This window comes from Drosophila ananassae (genome assembly GCF_017639315.1).
Source record: "Drosophila ananassae strain 14024-0371.13 chromosome Y unlocalized genomic scaffold, ASM1763931v2 tig00000060, whole genome shotgun sequence".
Lineage (NCBI taxonomy): Eukaryota > Metazoa > Arthropoda > Insecta > Diptera > Drosophilidae > Drosophila > Drosophila ananassae.
Window position 1 is genome coordinate 729,263 of NW_025319051.1, and position 15,685 is coordinate 744,947.

Consider the following 15,685-nt stretch of genomic DNA (forward strand, 5'->3'; position numbering starts at 1 on the left):
TTTCAGGCTAACGAAATTTCCTTGTTTTTTTTATATTATTATTTTGAAGTTCAAAATTTTCAGCAAACCCCCCAAGTCCGAGAAAGCGCTTTCGACGATGGAATTACCAAGTTTGGGGTGAGTGCAAATGGAAAACTCTTTTATATTCGAAATTTTAATCAGAAGAGAGTACAGATAAATGAAATCAATAAACTCGTAAAATAGAACAAGAAATGCCTCCGAAACACGATGGCCAATTTAAAATTTAAATAAAAAGGAAAGTAAATGTAAAATTCAAATTAATTTCAAATCCCTCAGTCCAAGTCGCTCGACCCGGATCGTTGGCAAATTTTCGCTCAAGTTCGAGCGCAAGGTTATAAGTTCGTTTATATGTTCGTTTATATGTTCGTTTATATGTTCGAAGCAATTTCTACTTTTAATACTTTAGTAGGAAGGCCTAGCTTTTGCCTAATTTTTCTTTACTGTTTTTGAAAGGCCAATTTTTGTCAATTTTTATTTAATTGTACTATTTATATCAATATTTATAACTTGCCAATATTTCAACTTTTATTATGTTCGTTTTAGCAATTAATCTTAGTTCTTTTAGTAATTAAATAAATATTTATAATGTGCTAAATAATTCTATTTTTTGACCCGACTTAACTGATCCCCTTGAGACCGCCGAGGTAGGGGCTAATACCAACATCATGGGTCTTGTATCCAGGACCGAGTTAGCCACAGGCAGGGTGGGCAAACAAGCCTCACAACATCGGAGGTCTTGAGCCCTCGGCAGTGTAGTCCGTAGCGAAGGAACCCACTTTACTTTTTCCCTTAATCCTTTCTCCTGATGGCCAAAATGAGTAGCCGATCTCTTACCAAGAGAAGCTTGCCCCATGCACGCAGTTTTTTTGTGAAAATGAGAAAAGGGCACCTTGGGAGGCGTGGCAAGAATACCACCCCATTAGCTGGCGAGCCAGAGCCGGAAGATTTTTCAGATTGCGTGCGGCACCCCTCCCAAACTTAACACCTCGCCTAGGACTCGAATTTCATATCCTTTATGACTTTCAAGGACATTATCCTCATTATTACAAATGGCGCCCAACCTCAGGGCCACGTTAAGCGACGTAGCTCACCATCAAAACTACTCATTTTGGCCAGAGTTAACAAAACAGTCCTCAAATTAGGAAAAGTCAATTAATTTATTGGTTGATATACCCACAGACGGAGTTTGATCTCGTTTGGTAGCTCAGGCTAGGCTCAACCTCGTTCGAAATTCGATCAGCCGCATAGGAAACGGATAGACCAAGTACTGAGAAGTAGGGTTTTCCGGCCACGGTTTGACCTAATCTCGAGCGAGTGCGAAAAATCCTTTTAAAATTCCCTCTATCCACATCAGGTCCATACGTTTTATTATCATACGCATAGGAATTGCAGGCATTTGTGGGCTACTTATAACCGCATTGCCTGACCACGGACGATATTAGAACGCAGTGACCTCCTCAAATAAAAAAAAAAAAAAAAATATATAAAAAAAAAAAAAAAAAAAAAGTAGCAGCATTAGTTTTCTCAAAAAAGGAAAAAATTTTCGTTTTGGAATTGCAGCAATTATTTTCATGATGAAGTATTAGCTGACCACGAAATAATGGGAAAACAAACTTTGTAGTGCAGTGTACGAAGCTGGGATTATAGGCAAAAGCGATAGAACGCAATCGCCTAGCCGCTGTCGTAAAGCAGCATTTGTTGTTGGTGTATGCGCACAAGCAACAGGTGTTTAGCTCCACTCACGTGATTTTTTTTTTCTTTCTTCATTCCTTTTTTTTCTCTTTTCCTTCGCTTGCAGGTCTTATCTCAAGGGGTGTAGTTATGTTCAGGGTCAATTATTTTATGATATATTTGTCGTTTGCGATTTTAGTTTTTTTGTCGGTTCTGGCCGTGATTTAAAACAATAAACAAAAAAAAAAAAAAAAGTAAATAAATAAATAAACAAATAAATTATTTTTTTAAGCAGGCGATCAAACCCTTATCGAATCTAGGTCAACTTCTCAGGGGTTCGATCAAACCGTAGTTAATATAGGTCAGTTCGGTATTGGTTCGAGTAGTCAGTTGTGGGAAGCTGAAGAATCAGCTGATGCAACGGAAAGTTCATCGACCTTTTCGTTTGGATATTACATCTGTTTGAATTCCCTGTTGTGGGAAGCTGAAGAATCAGCTGATACAACGGAAAGTTCAACGACCTGTTCGTTCGGTGAAATTCCACATCACATCTGTTCGAACTCACTGCTTTCATTTTTTTTACCTATTAAATATTATTTATTACCTATATTATTGTCTATAAATATTTTTTTTAGATTTATTAGCAAGTTAGTTTTAACATTATTATTATCAATACTTATTTGTCATTAAATAATCGTGTCAGTATTTTTTATTTAGATATATTATTTTTTCGGTCCTTACTAAATTTTAGAAATTAACCAGTCATGCCAGATCCCGAAGAAATTGGGGCACTAAAGTGTCCGTTATGTGATTCCACCTTAGATGTTGGAAAAACATACAAAACCAAATGTGGTCATGTTTTCCATCAGTCCTGCATTGCAGGCTATGCCAAAAGTAAAACAACGTGTCCTACTTGTAGCACAGTATGCTTCGAAAGATCGGATACTCCATCTCAAAATACTAGGTCGAATAGAGGGCACATGTTAGATTCTACTCCCAGTGGCTCATCAGGGGCATCCGCGTTGGGACTCGCTCAAAAAGAGTTGATCCAAAATACAGTTGTAGACGCTGTTAAGTCCATGCAGAACGAGTTGTTGACAGAATTATCTGAAAGAATGGCTAGGTTGATTGAGGCCAATCTTCCGACATCATTTACAGCGGTAGAAGGTTCAAACCAGGAGGGAGCACTTGGAAGGAATTCCTTGGGCCAAATTCCATTAGGTAGCATGGATGAACCAATAGGTTCCAATCGCGAAACACCCAGGAGTAATCATTCAGATCTAAGCCAGAGGCCCGACAAAGTAGGCCATATTTTAAATAGTTGGAAATTGCGGTTTAGTGGAAATCCGGAAGGTCTTAGTGTTGACAATTTTATCTACCGAGTAGAAGCTCTCACCAGACAAACGCTGGAAGGTAATTTTTCAATTTTAAGCAGCAATGCTAGCCTTCTGTTTGAAGGAAAAGCGAGAGAGTTCTACTGGAGGTACCACAAAAATACTCAGGAATTGCGATGGGATTTTCTTTGTACTGCGCTAAGGAGGCAGTTCAGAGAGGCGCGGACGGATTTGGATATCCGAGAAGCCATTCGAGATAGGAAGCAGCGGGAAAGGGAAGGATTCGATACATTCTATGATGCAATAGAGGAGTTAATGGACCACCTGGACATGCCACTAACCGAAATGGAAGTGGTGGAAATTTTAAAACGAAATTTAAGGCCAGAGATAAGGCATGAGATCCTGAACATTCCAGTCCGATCGGTAGAGAATTTAAGGGCAATATGCCGGCGCAGGGAAAATTTCTTAGAAGACGTCCGAAAATCCCAGGGTTATCAGAAGGTGGTACCGTTCCGCAAACAAGTTTCCGAGTTGGTTGAGGAGATGATGGATGCTGAGGAATTCGCAGAAGGAGAAGTGAATGGCGAAGTCTGTGCAATGGCATTATTATGCTGGAACTGTCGCAAAGAAGGCCATCGACACAAAGAATGCCGAATGAAGCGCAAAGTGTTTTGTTTCGGCTGTGGCGCCCCAAATAACTACCGTCATACTTGTCCGAATTGTTTAAAAAACGGGAAAGCGAACACTTTCAGCGGTCGACAGCAGGCAAGTGTTCCAAAGGACAAGTCGACAAACGGGGACCTGAACTAGTAGGTCCAATTCAGACCTTTGAAAACCCTGCGAGATCACCTACATCTGATCCGATCCCGAAATTTTGGCCAAATATGGTGGCTCCACAAGTTGCAGGTTTAAAACCGAAAGTGAAGAAGAAAGTGGTGTCTAGAAATATTAAAAGAATAAGGTCCTATTGGAATAATGTTAAAACTATAAATACAATTAGGTTTAAAAGCAATGATAATCGTCCGTATGCCGAAGTCAGGCTCCTAGATAGGGTAGTGGTTGGTCTATTAGACACGGGGGCGGCTATTAATGTGATTGGGGGGAAATTGGCAGAACAGTTAATACGAGGTAAAGTTCCGTTCAAAAGAGTAACAACAGTTGCTACCACGGCAGATGGTCAAAAACAGGTTGTAGTAGGAAAGCTTCAAACGGCCGTGAAATACAAGGAAGAAACCAAGGATCTCGAGTTCCATATCATACCATCCCTGAATCAGGATTTGTACTTGGGTATTACGTTCTGGACAGCATTTAGTTTGCTGCCATCTTCCATGCAAATATCAGAAATAGCGTCCAATTCACATAATCTGACGGAGAGTCAGCGATGCAGCCTATCCGAGGTGATTGGGAAATTTCCTTCGTTTGCCTCGTCGGGATTAGGAAAAACAACTTTGATTTCGCACGAAATAGACGTTGGGGATGCTAAGCCAGTCAAGCAACGTCATTTTCCGGTGTCACCGGCGGTTGAAAAGCTTCTTTACAAAGAAGTCGATAGAATGTTGGAAATGGGGGTGATTGAGGAGTCTCAGAGTGCCTGGTCTTCGCCTGTCGTACTGGTTCAAAAACCTGGGAAAGTACGGTTGTGTTTGGACAGTCGTAAAGTTAATGCTGTTACCAAAAAGGATGCTTATCCTTTACCCCAAATCGATGGAATTTTATCTCGACTTCCAAAGGCAATGTATATCTCTAGCCTCGATTTGAAAGATGCCTATTGGCAGATCCCGTTGGACCCAAAATCTCGGGATAAAACAGCATTTACAATTCCGGGAAAGCCGCTGTACCAATTCAAGGTAATGCCATTCGGTTTGACTAACGCGTCTCAAACGATGACTCGATTAATGGACAAAGTTATCCCGCCCGAGCTTAGGAACGAAGTCTTTGTCTATTTAGACGATCTCTTGGTCGTCTCAGATACATTTGAAACCCACATGAAGGTTCTAAGTGTGGTGGCCGAGCAAATGAAAATAGCTGGGCTCACACTAAACGTGGAGAAGAGTAAATTCTGCATGAAAACGGTAAAATATCTTGGGCATATAGTGGGAGAAGGGACTATTCGAACTGATCCAGAAAAAATATCGGCCATGGCAGACTTTCCACTTCCCCAAAATTTAAGATCTCTTCGGCGTTTTCTTGGCATGGTGGGGTGGTATCGCAAATTCATCAATAACTTCGCATCAGTATCAGCCCCACTTACAGATTTGTTGAAGCCAAGAAAAAAATTCGAAATGACTCCGGAGGGGGAGAAGGCATTTTTCCGACTTAAGGACATGCTTTGCTCCGCCCCAGTGTTACGTAGCGCCGATTTTACAAGACCTTTCTTCGTGCAATGCGATGCAAGTAAGTCAGGAGTGGGTGGCGTGCTGGTGCAAAAGACAGATCAGAATGACGAGTATCCCATTGCTTTTGTATCGAAAAAATTAAACAAAGCCCAAAGGAATTATTCGGTTACGGAACAGGAGTGTCTCGCGGCCATAATTTGCATCAAACGTTTCCGGCCGTATATAGAAGGCCATGAGTTTACGGTGATTACTGATCATGCTTCACTCAAATGGCTCATGAGTCAGACGGATCTCCACTCGCGCCTAGCTCGATGGGCTCTAAAGTTGCAAGGTTTCACGTTCAGTATTGAACACAGAAGTGGGAAAATGAATATTGTACCGGATGCTTTGTCTAGGGTCAATGAGGCGGAACTAGCTGCCATAGAGGCGAGACACGGGCTTTTAATAGATCTGCAAGCACCGGAATTCAGGTCGGCCAAGTATTTAGAAATTATAGAGAAAGTCAAGGCCAATCAGAACCAATTGCCAGATTTGAAAGTGGTAGATGGACTCGTTTACCGGAGAACAGAACATGCAACGGGAGACCAGATGCATGACATTTTCAATTGGAAATTGTGGATTCCCGAGGAGCTAGTTGCCGAGGTTCTAAGAAAGAATCACGACGAGCCTCTTGCTTCTCATGGAGGTATTCACAAGACGTTGGAAAGGGTGAGGCGATACTACTATTGGCCAGGGTTAGTCAACGATGTGAAGTCGTATACGCAAGCTTGTGAAGTTTGTAAATCCACCAAGGCCCCAAATAAAACTCTTCGACCTCCAATGGGTGTGGCTCCTGTATCAGAGAGATTTTTCCAGCGTCTTTACATAGATTTTCTAGGTCCGTACCCCCGGTCTCGGAGTGGGAACATCGGAATATTCATAGTGTTGGACCACTACTCAAAGTTTGTATTTCTAAAGGCGGTAAAAAAATTCACGGCAGACGTGGTCATTAAATATCTCCAGCAAGATCTTTTTCATACTTTCGGCGTACCGGAAACCATTGTATCCGATAATGGAACGCAGTTCAGGGCTGAGATTTTTCAGAAATTTCTAAGGGAATATTCTGTTTCACACACTTTGACCGCTGCTTATTCGCCCCAGTCGAACGCATCGGAGAGGGTTAACCGATCAGTCATCGCAGCGATAAGATCTTATGTCAGACCGGACCAGAAAGATTGGGACGAGCAACTCAGCAGTATTTGTTGCGCTCTACGTACAGCGGTTCATTCTGCGTTGGGTGCTAGCCCTTATTATATGGCTTTCGGCCAGAATTTCGTCTCCTCAGGGTCATCCTACAAACTGTTGAGAGCTTTAGGGCTGTTGGAGGACAGGTCTTTGGCGCTTTCAAAAGAGGACTCTATGGAAATAGTCCGGAAGAAGGCTTGCGAGGTTCTGAGGAAACAGAATGAGAAGAATGAGCGTCAGTATAATCTGCGGGCTAGAGAAGTGGCTTATAAAGAAGGGCAAGAAATATTTTACAAAAACTTTAAGCAGAGTAATTTTGCGGCAGGATATAGTGCCAAATTAGGCCCAGCATTCATAAAAGCTAGAGTGCGCAAAAGAGTTGGGAACTCATGCTATGAGTTAGAGGATCTGCAAGGCCGTCTCCTGGGAAAATTTCATGCAAAGGATATGAGACAGTAGCCAAGGCAGATACAAGCTGTTGGTGGAATCTGTCTTAGGGTAGCAAACCCCAAGTCAGATTCTTGGCGGAGGGGCTTTGTAACGCTTGTATCTGTAGAAAGAAAGGCAGAGGGGAAAGGTGCGCCATCTAGGAGACAAGTTTCGAACTAGAAAGGGGCACAGAGAGATTAGAAGGAGTGCAACCGGGTAAGATGGCAACTTTCCATTTTGGGGGATTGTCTCTTCGGGCAAAGGCCAGGGAGGATTCGGCGCCAATTTTGGCGTCTGTGCGATCATTCCCTCGTTGCACCTCCGCAGATTCGGATGAGTGTTTTGGTTTACTGAAAAGTGTCCAAGTGCTAGTGGAAAAATCGGCGAACGAGGAGCGTAGGTCCAGGGGCGGAAAAGTTCCACAGGAAAGCCCACTGTTTTTGTGGCCAGTTCTGGATCCGTGGAGGTAAGAGAGGGGTGCGGGTCAGTCAGGAATTCTCGTATTCATTTCGTTCATGACCAGGCTCGGCGAAGGGATAGTTATTGCGGAACAGAGGGGAAGTCAGGCAGCCCCAACGAGTCGGAGCGGATCCGAAGGATTCCGGAAGCCACGACGCAAAGCAACAGGAGCAGAGTTCGCCGGGAAAATCCCGGGTTTTGCTTAGATGGTTAGATAGACCCCGAAACAACTAATTTAAGAAAGACTCAATCGATGGGCTTGAGTTTGACTCGATAAGCCCCCATCAAACCCTTTGCGCGAGCGGCAGTTTGATCCCAACCGCGCTCGATAGAGCATAATTTTTCCTCGCCGCGAGCAAAAATCGAAAAGTTCGCCGGTTTTCCGAAGGAAAAGTGACCTGTGAGTGACCCGGGGCACTTTTGAGAATCTGGCGATCCCGGCGCGAAAAGACGGAGAGATTTGGCCGGGAAAAATCGGAGTAGCGAATCCACGTGGGATTCCGGCTCCCAAATAAGTGTTAGTTTAAGTATTATAAGTTTTTTTTAGTGGTTAAGAATGATGTTTTAATAATTGCCAATGGCAAAAATCAGCTCCGTGCCATTGGAGTGAAAAATTGTAAAAGGAAATAGAGGAGAAAGTTGGCCAAATTTGGGTCGAAGTGGTGGTGAGGTTAGACTTAACCTTTAAAGAAAAAAAGAAAAAAATATTTTCCATGGGCCCACAGTGTATTTCAGGCTAACGAAATTTCCTTGTTTTTTTTATATTATTATTTTGAAGTTCAAAATTTTCAGCAAACCCCCCAAGTCCGAGAAAGCGCTTTCGACGATGGAATTACCAAGTTTGGGGTGAGTGCAAATGGAAAACTCTTTTATATTCGAAATTTTAATCAGAAGAGAGTACAGTTAAATGAAATCAATAAACTCGTAAAATAGAACAAGAAATGCCTCCGAAACACGATGGCCAATTTAAAATTTAAATAAAAAGGAAAGTAAATGTAAAATTCAAATTAATTTCAAATCCCTCAGTCCAAGTCGCTCGACCCGGATCGTTGGCAAATTTTCGCTCAAGTTCGAGCGCAAGGTTATAAGTTCGTTTATATGTTCGTTTATATGTTCGTTTATATGTTCGAAGCAATTTCTACTTTTAATACTTTAGTAGGAAGGCCTAGCTTTTGCCTAATTTTTCTTTACTGTTTTTGAAAGGCCAATTTTTGTCAATTTTTATTTAATTGTACTATTTATATCAATATTTATAACTTGCCAATATTTCAACTTTTATTATGTTCGTTTTAGCAATTAATCTTAGTTCTTTTAGTAATTAAATAAATATTTATAATGTGCTAAATAATTCTATTTTTTGACCCGACTTAACTGATCCCCTTGAGACCGCCGAGGTAGGGGCTAATACCAACATCATGGGTCTTGTATCCAGGACCGAGTTAGCCACAGGCAGGGTGGGCAAACAAGCCTCACAACATCGGAGGTCTTGAGCCCTCGGCAGTGTAGTCCGTAGCGAAGGAACCCACTTTACTTTTTCCCTTAATCCTTTCTCCTGATGGCCAAAATGAGTAGCCGATCTCTTACCAAGAGAAGCTTGCCCCATGCACGCAGTTTTTTTGTGAAAATGAGAAAAGGGCACCTTGGGAGGCGTGGCAAGAATACCACCCCATTAGCTGGCGAGCCAGAGCCGGAAGATTTTTCAGATTGCGTGCGGCACCCCTCCCAAACTTAACACCTCGCCTAGGACTCGAATTTCATATCCTTTATGACTTTCAAGGACATTATCCTCATTATTACACAGACGAACAGACGGACATTGTTATATCGACTCAGGAGGTGATCCTGATCAAGAAGATATATACTTTATTGGGTCGGAGATGTCTCCTTCACTGCGTTCCACACTTTTGACCAAAATTATAATATCCTCTGCAAGGGTATAACAAGAAAGGAAAGTTAACTTGGGGCAGAGCCGAAGTTTATATGTTGAGGTGCAGTCCGCTAGGTGGCGCCACGCATCTTATATTATTAGATATATAACGGATCGTATGTAGACGGTCGATCCTTATGAAATTTGGCACATCGAATTATTTTGCCCAAAGAGGCATCCATTGAAAATCCCATTGAAAATCCCATCCTTCTAACTTTAAAAACAACGAAGTTATGGCATTTCCGATCATTCAGTTATATGACAGCTTTAGGATATAGTCGATCGATCCCGGCCGTTCCCACTTATATACTGCCTGCAAAGGAAAGAAGGCTGTGTGCAAAGTTTCAACTCGATAGCTTTAAAACTGAGAGACTAGTTTGCGTAGAAACAGACAGACGGACAGACGGACATGCTTGTATCGACTCAGGAGGTGATCCTGATCTTAATCAGTATAGAAGAGGATATATACTTTATTGGGTCGGAGATGTCTCCTTCACTGCGTTCCACACTTTTGACCAAAATTATAATATCCTCTGCAAGGGTATAACAAGAAAGGAAAGTTAACTTCGGGCAGAGCCGAAGTTTATATACCCTTGCAGTTGAGGTGCAGTCCGCTAGGTGGCGCCACGCATCTTATATTATTAGATTTATAACGGATCGTATATAGTCGGTCGATCCTTATGAAATTTGGCATATCGAATTATTTTGCCCAAAGAGGCATCCATTGAAAATTTCATCCTTCTAACTTTAAAATCAACGAAGTTATGGCATTTCGGATCAATCAGTTATATGGCAGCTTTAGGAGATAGTCGACCGATCCCGGCCGTTCCGACTTATATACTGCCTGCAAAGGAAAGAAGGCTGTGTGCAAAGTTTTAACTCGATAGCTTTAGAACTGAGCGACTAGTTTGCGTACAAACAGACAAACGGACAGACGGACATGGTTATATCGACTCAGGAGGTGATCCTGATCAAGAAGATATATACTTTATTGGGTCGGAGATGTCTCCTTCACTGCGTTCCACACTTTTGACCAAAATTATAATATCCTCTGCAAGGGTATAACAAGAAAGGAAAGTTAACTTGGGGCAGAGCCGAAGTTTATATGTTGAGGTGCAGTCCGCTAGGTGGCGCCACGCATCTTATATTATTAGATATATAACGGATCGTATATAGACGGTCGATCCTTATGAAATTTGGCACATCGAATTATTTTGCCCAAAGAGGCATCCATTGAAAATCCCATTGAAAATCCCATCCTTCTAACTTTAAAAACAACGAAGTTATGGCATTTCCGATCAATCAGTTATATGACAGCTTTAGGATATAGTCGATCGATCCCGGCCGTTCCGACTTATATACTGCCTGCAAAGGAAAGAAGGCTGTGTGCAAAGTTTCAACTCGATAGCTTTAAAACTGAGAGACTAGTTTGCGTAGAAACAGACAGACGGACAGACGGACATGCTTGTATCGACTCAGGAGGTGATCCTGATCTTAATCAGTATAGAAGAGGATATATACTTTATTGGGTCGGAGATGTCTCCTTCACTGCGTTCCACACTTTTGACCAAAATTATAATATCCTCTGCAAGGGTATAACAAGAAAGGAAAGTTAACTTCGGGCAGAGCCGAAGTTTATATACCCTTGCAGTTGAGGTGCAGTCCGCTAGGTGGCGCCACGCATCTTATATTATTAGATTTATAACGGATCGTATATAGTCGGTCGATCCTTATGAAATTTGGCATATCGAATTATTTTGCCCAAAGAGGCATCCATTGAAAATTTCATCCTTCTAACTTTAAAATCAACGAAGTTATGGCATTTCGGATCAATCAGTTATATGACAGCTTTAGGATATAGTCGATCGATCCCGGCCGTTCCGACTTATATACTGCCTGCAAAGGAAAGAAGGCTGTGTGCAAAGTTTCAACTCGATAGCTTTAAAACTGAGAGACTAGTTTGCGTAGAAACAGACACACGGACAGACGGACATGCTTGTATCGACTCAGGAGGTGATCCTGATCTTAATCAGTATAGAAGAGGATATATACTTTATTGGGTCGGAGATGTCTCCTTCACTGCGTTCCACACGTTTGACCAAAATTATAATATCCTCTGCAAGGGTATAACAAGAAAGGAAAGTTAACTTCGGGCAGAGCCGAAGTTTATATACCCTTGCAGTTGAGGTGCAGTCCGCTAGGTGGCGCCACGCATCTTATATTATTAGATATATAACGGATCGCATATAGACGGTCGATCCTTATGAAATTTGGCACATCGAATTATTTTGCCCAAAGAGGCATCCATTGAAAATCCCATCCTTCTAACTTTAAAAACAACGAAGTTATGGCATTTCCGATCAATCAGTTATATGGCAGCTTTAGGATATAGTCGAACGATCCCGGCCGTTCCGACTTATATACTGCATGTAAAGGAAAGAAGGGTGTGTGCAAAGTTTTAACTCGATAGCTTTAGAACTGAGAGACTAGTTTGCATAGAAACAGACAGACGAACAGACGGTCAGACGAACAGACGGACATTGTTATATCGACTCAGGAGGTGATCCTGATCAAGAAGATATATACTTTATTTGGTCGGAGATGTCTCCTTCACTGCGTTCCACACTTTTGACCAAAATTATAATATCCTCTGCAAGGGTATAACAAGAAAGGAAAGTTAACTTGGGGCAGAGCCGAAGTTTATATGTTGAGGTGCAGTCCGCTAGGTGGCGCCACGCATCTTATATTATTAGATATATAACGGATCGTATATAGACGGTCGATCCTTATGAAATTTGGCACATCGAATTATTTTGCCCAAAGAGGCATCCATTGAAAATCCCATTGAAAATCCCATCCTTCTAACTTTAAAAACAACGAAGTTATGGCATTTCCGATCAATCAGTTATATGACAGCTTTAGGATATAGTCGATCGATCCCGGCCGTTCCGACTTATATACTGCCTGCAATGGAAAGAAGGCTGTGTGCAAAGTTTCAACTCGATAGCTTTAAAACTGAGAGACTAGTTTGCGTAGAAACAGACAGACGGACAGACGGACATGCTTGTATCGACTCAGGAGGTGATCCTGATCTTAATCAGTATAGAAGAGGATATATACTTTATTGGGTCGGAGATGTCTCCTTCACTGCGTTGCACACTTTTGAACAAAATTATAATACCCTCTGCAAGGGTATAACAAGAAAGGAAAGCTAACTTCGGGCAGAGCCGAAGCTTATATACCCTTGCAGTTGAGGTGCAGTCCGCTAGGTGGCGCCACGCATCTTATATTATTAGATTTATAACGGATCGTATATAGTCGGTCGATCCTTATGAAATTTGGCATATCGAATTATTTTGCCCAAAGAGGCATCCATTGAAAATCCCATCCTTCTAACTTTAAAATCAACGAAGTTATGGCATTTCCGATCAATCAGTTATATGGCAGCTTTAGGATATAGTCGACCGATCCCTGCCGTTCCGACTTATATACTGCCTGCAAAGGTTATACCCTCTGCAAGGGTATAACAAGAAAGGAAAGCTAACTTCGGGCAGAGCCGAAGCTCATATACCCTTGCAGTTGAGGTGCAGTCCGCTAGGTGGCGCCACGCATCTTATATTATTAGATATATAACGGATATATAATCTATATAATATATATAACGGATAATATCTATATAACGGATATATAATTATTAGATAAATAACGGATATATAATATTAGATATATAATCGTATATAGTCGGTCGATCCTTATGAAATTTGGCATATCAAATTATTTTGCCCAAAGAGGCATCCATTGAAAATCCCATTGAAAATCCCATCCTTCTAACTTTAAAATCAACGAAGTTATGGCATTTCCGATCAATCAGTTATATGGCAGCTTTAGGATATAGTCGACCGATCCCGGCCGTTCCGACTTATATACTGCCTGCAAAGGAAAGAAGGGTGTGTGCAAAGATTCAACTCGATAGCTTTAAAACTGAGAGACTAGTTTGCGTAGAAACAGACAGACGGACATGCTTGTATCGACTCAGGAGGTGATCCTGATTAAGAAGATATATACTTTATTGGGTCGGAGATGTCTCCTTCACTGCGTTCCACACTTTTGACCAAAATTATAATATCCTCTGCAAGGGTATAACAAGAAAGGAAAGTTAACTTCGGGCAGAGCCGAAGTTTATATACCCTTGCAGTTGAGGAGCAGTCCGCTAGGTGGCGCCACGCATCTTATATTATTAGATATGTAACGGATCGTATATAGACGGTCGATCCTTATGAAATTTGGCACATCGAATTATTTTGCCCAAAGAGGCATCCATTGAAAATCCCATTGAAAATCCCATCCTTCTAACTTTAAAATCAACGAAGTTATGGCATTTCCGATCAATCAGTTATATGGCAGCTTTAGGATATAGTCGACCGATCCCGGCCGTTCCGACTTATATACTGCCTGCAAAGGAAAGAAGGGTGTGTGCAAAGATTCAACTCGATAGCTTTAAAACTGAGAGACTAGTTTGCGTAGAAACAGACAGACGGACATGCTTGTATCGACTCAGGAGGTGATCCTGATTAAGAAGATATATACTTTATTGGGTCGGAGATGTCTCCTTCACTGCGTTCCACACTTTTGACCAAAATTATAATATCCTCTGCAAGGGTATAACAAGAAAGGAAAGTTAACTTCGGGCAGAGCCGAAGTTTATATACCCTTGCAGTTGAGGAGCAGTCCGCTAGGTGGCGCCACGCATCTTATATTATTAGATATGTAACGGATCGTATATAGTCGGTCGATCCTTATGAAATTTGGCATATCGAATTATTTTGCCCAAAGAGGCATCCATTGAAAATCCCATCCTTCTAACTTTAAAATCAACGAACTTATGGCATTTCCGATCAATCAGTTATATGACATCTTTAGGATATAGTCGATCGATCCCGGCCGTTCCGACTTATATATCGAAAAAAAATAAAAGAAGGCCTGCAAAATAAAGAAGGGTGTGTGCAAAGTTTCAACTCGATAGCTTTAAAACTAAGAGACTAGTTTGCGTAGAAACAGACAGACGGTCAGACGGACAGACGGACATGGTTATATCGACTGAGGAGGTGATCCTGATCAAGAATATATATACTTTATAGGGTCGGAGATGTCTCCTTCACTGCGTTGCACACTTTTGACCAAAATTATAATACCCTCTGCAAGGGTATAACAAGAAAGGAAAGCTAACTTCGGGCAGAGCCGAAGCTTATATACCCTTGCAGTTGAGGTGCAGTCCGCTAGGTGACGCCACGCATCTTATATTATTAGATATATAACGGATCGTATATAGTCGGTCGATCCTTATGAAATTTGGCATATCGAATTATTTTGCCCAAAGAGGCATCCATTGAAAATCCCATCCTTCTAACTTTAAAATCAACGAACTTATGGCATTTCCGATCCATCAGTTATATGGCAGCTTTAGGATATAGTCGACCGATCCCGGCCGTTCCGACTTATATACTGCCTGCAAAGGAAAGAAGGGTGTGTGCAAAGTTTCAACTCGATAGCTTTAAAACTGAGAGACAAGTTTGCGTAGAAACAGACGGACGGACAGACGGTCAGACGGACATGCTTATATCGACTCAGGAGGTGATCCTGATTCAGATGATATATACTTTATTGGGTCGGAGATGTCTCCCTCACTGCGTTCCACACTTTTGACCAAAATTATAATACCCTCTGCAAGGGTATAACAAGAAAGGAAAGTTAACTTCGGGCAGAGCCGAAGTTTATATACCCTTGCAGTTGAGGTGCAGTCCCCTAGGTGGCGCCACGCATCTTATATTATTAGATATATAACGGATCGTATATGGTCGGTCGATCCTTATGAAATTTGGCATATCGAATTATTTTGCCCAAAGAGGCATCCATTGAAAATCCCATCCTTCTAACTTTAAAATCAACGAAGTTATGGCATTTCCGATCAATCAGTTATATGACAGCTTTAGGATATAGTCGACCGATTCCGGCCGACCGACTGCCTGCAAAGGCAAGAAGGCTGTGTGCAAAGTGTCAACTCGATAGCTTTAAAACTGAGAGACTAGTTTGCGTAGAAACAGACAGACGGACAAACAGTCAGACGGACAGACGGACATGGTTATATCGACTCAGGAGGTGATCCTGATCAAGAATATGTATACTTTATTGGGTCGGAGATGTCTCCTTCACTGCGTTCCACACTTTTGACCAAAATTATAATATCCTCTGCAAGGGTAAAACAAGAATGGAAAGCAAACTTCGGG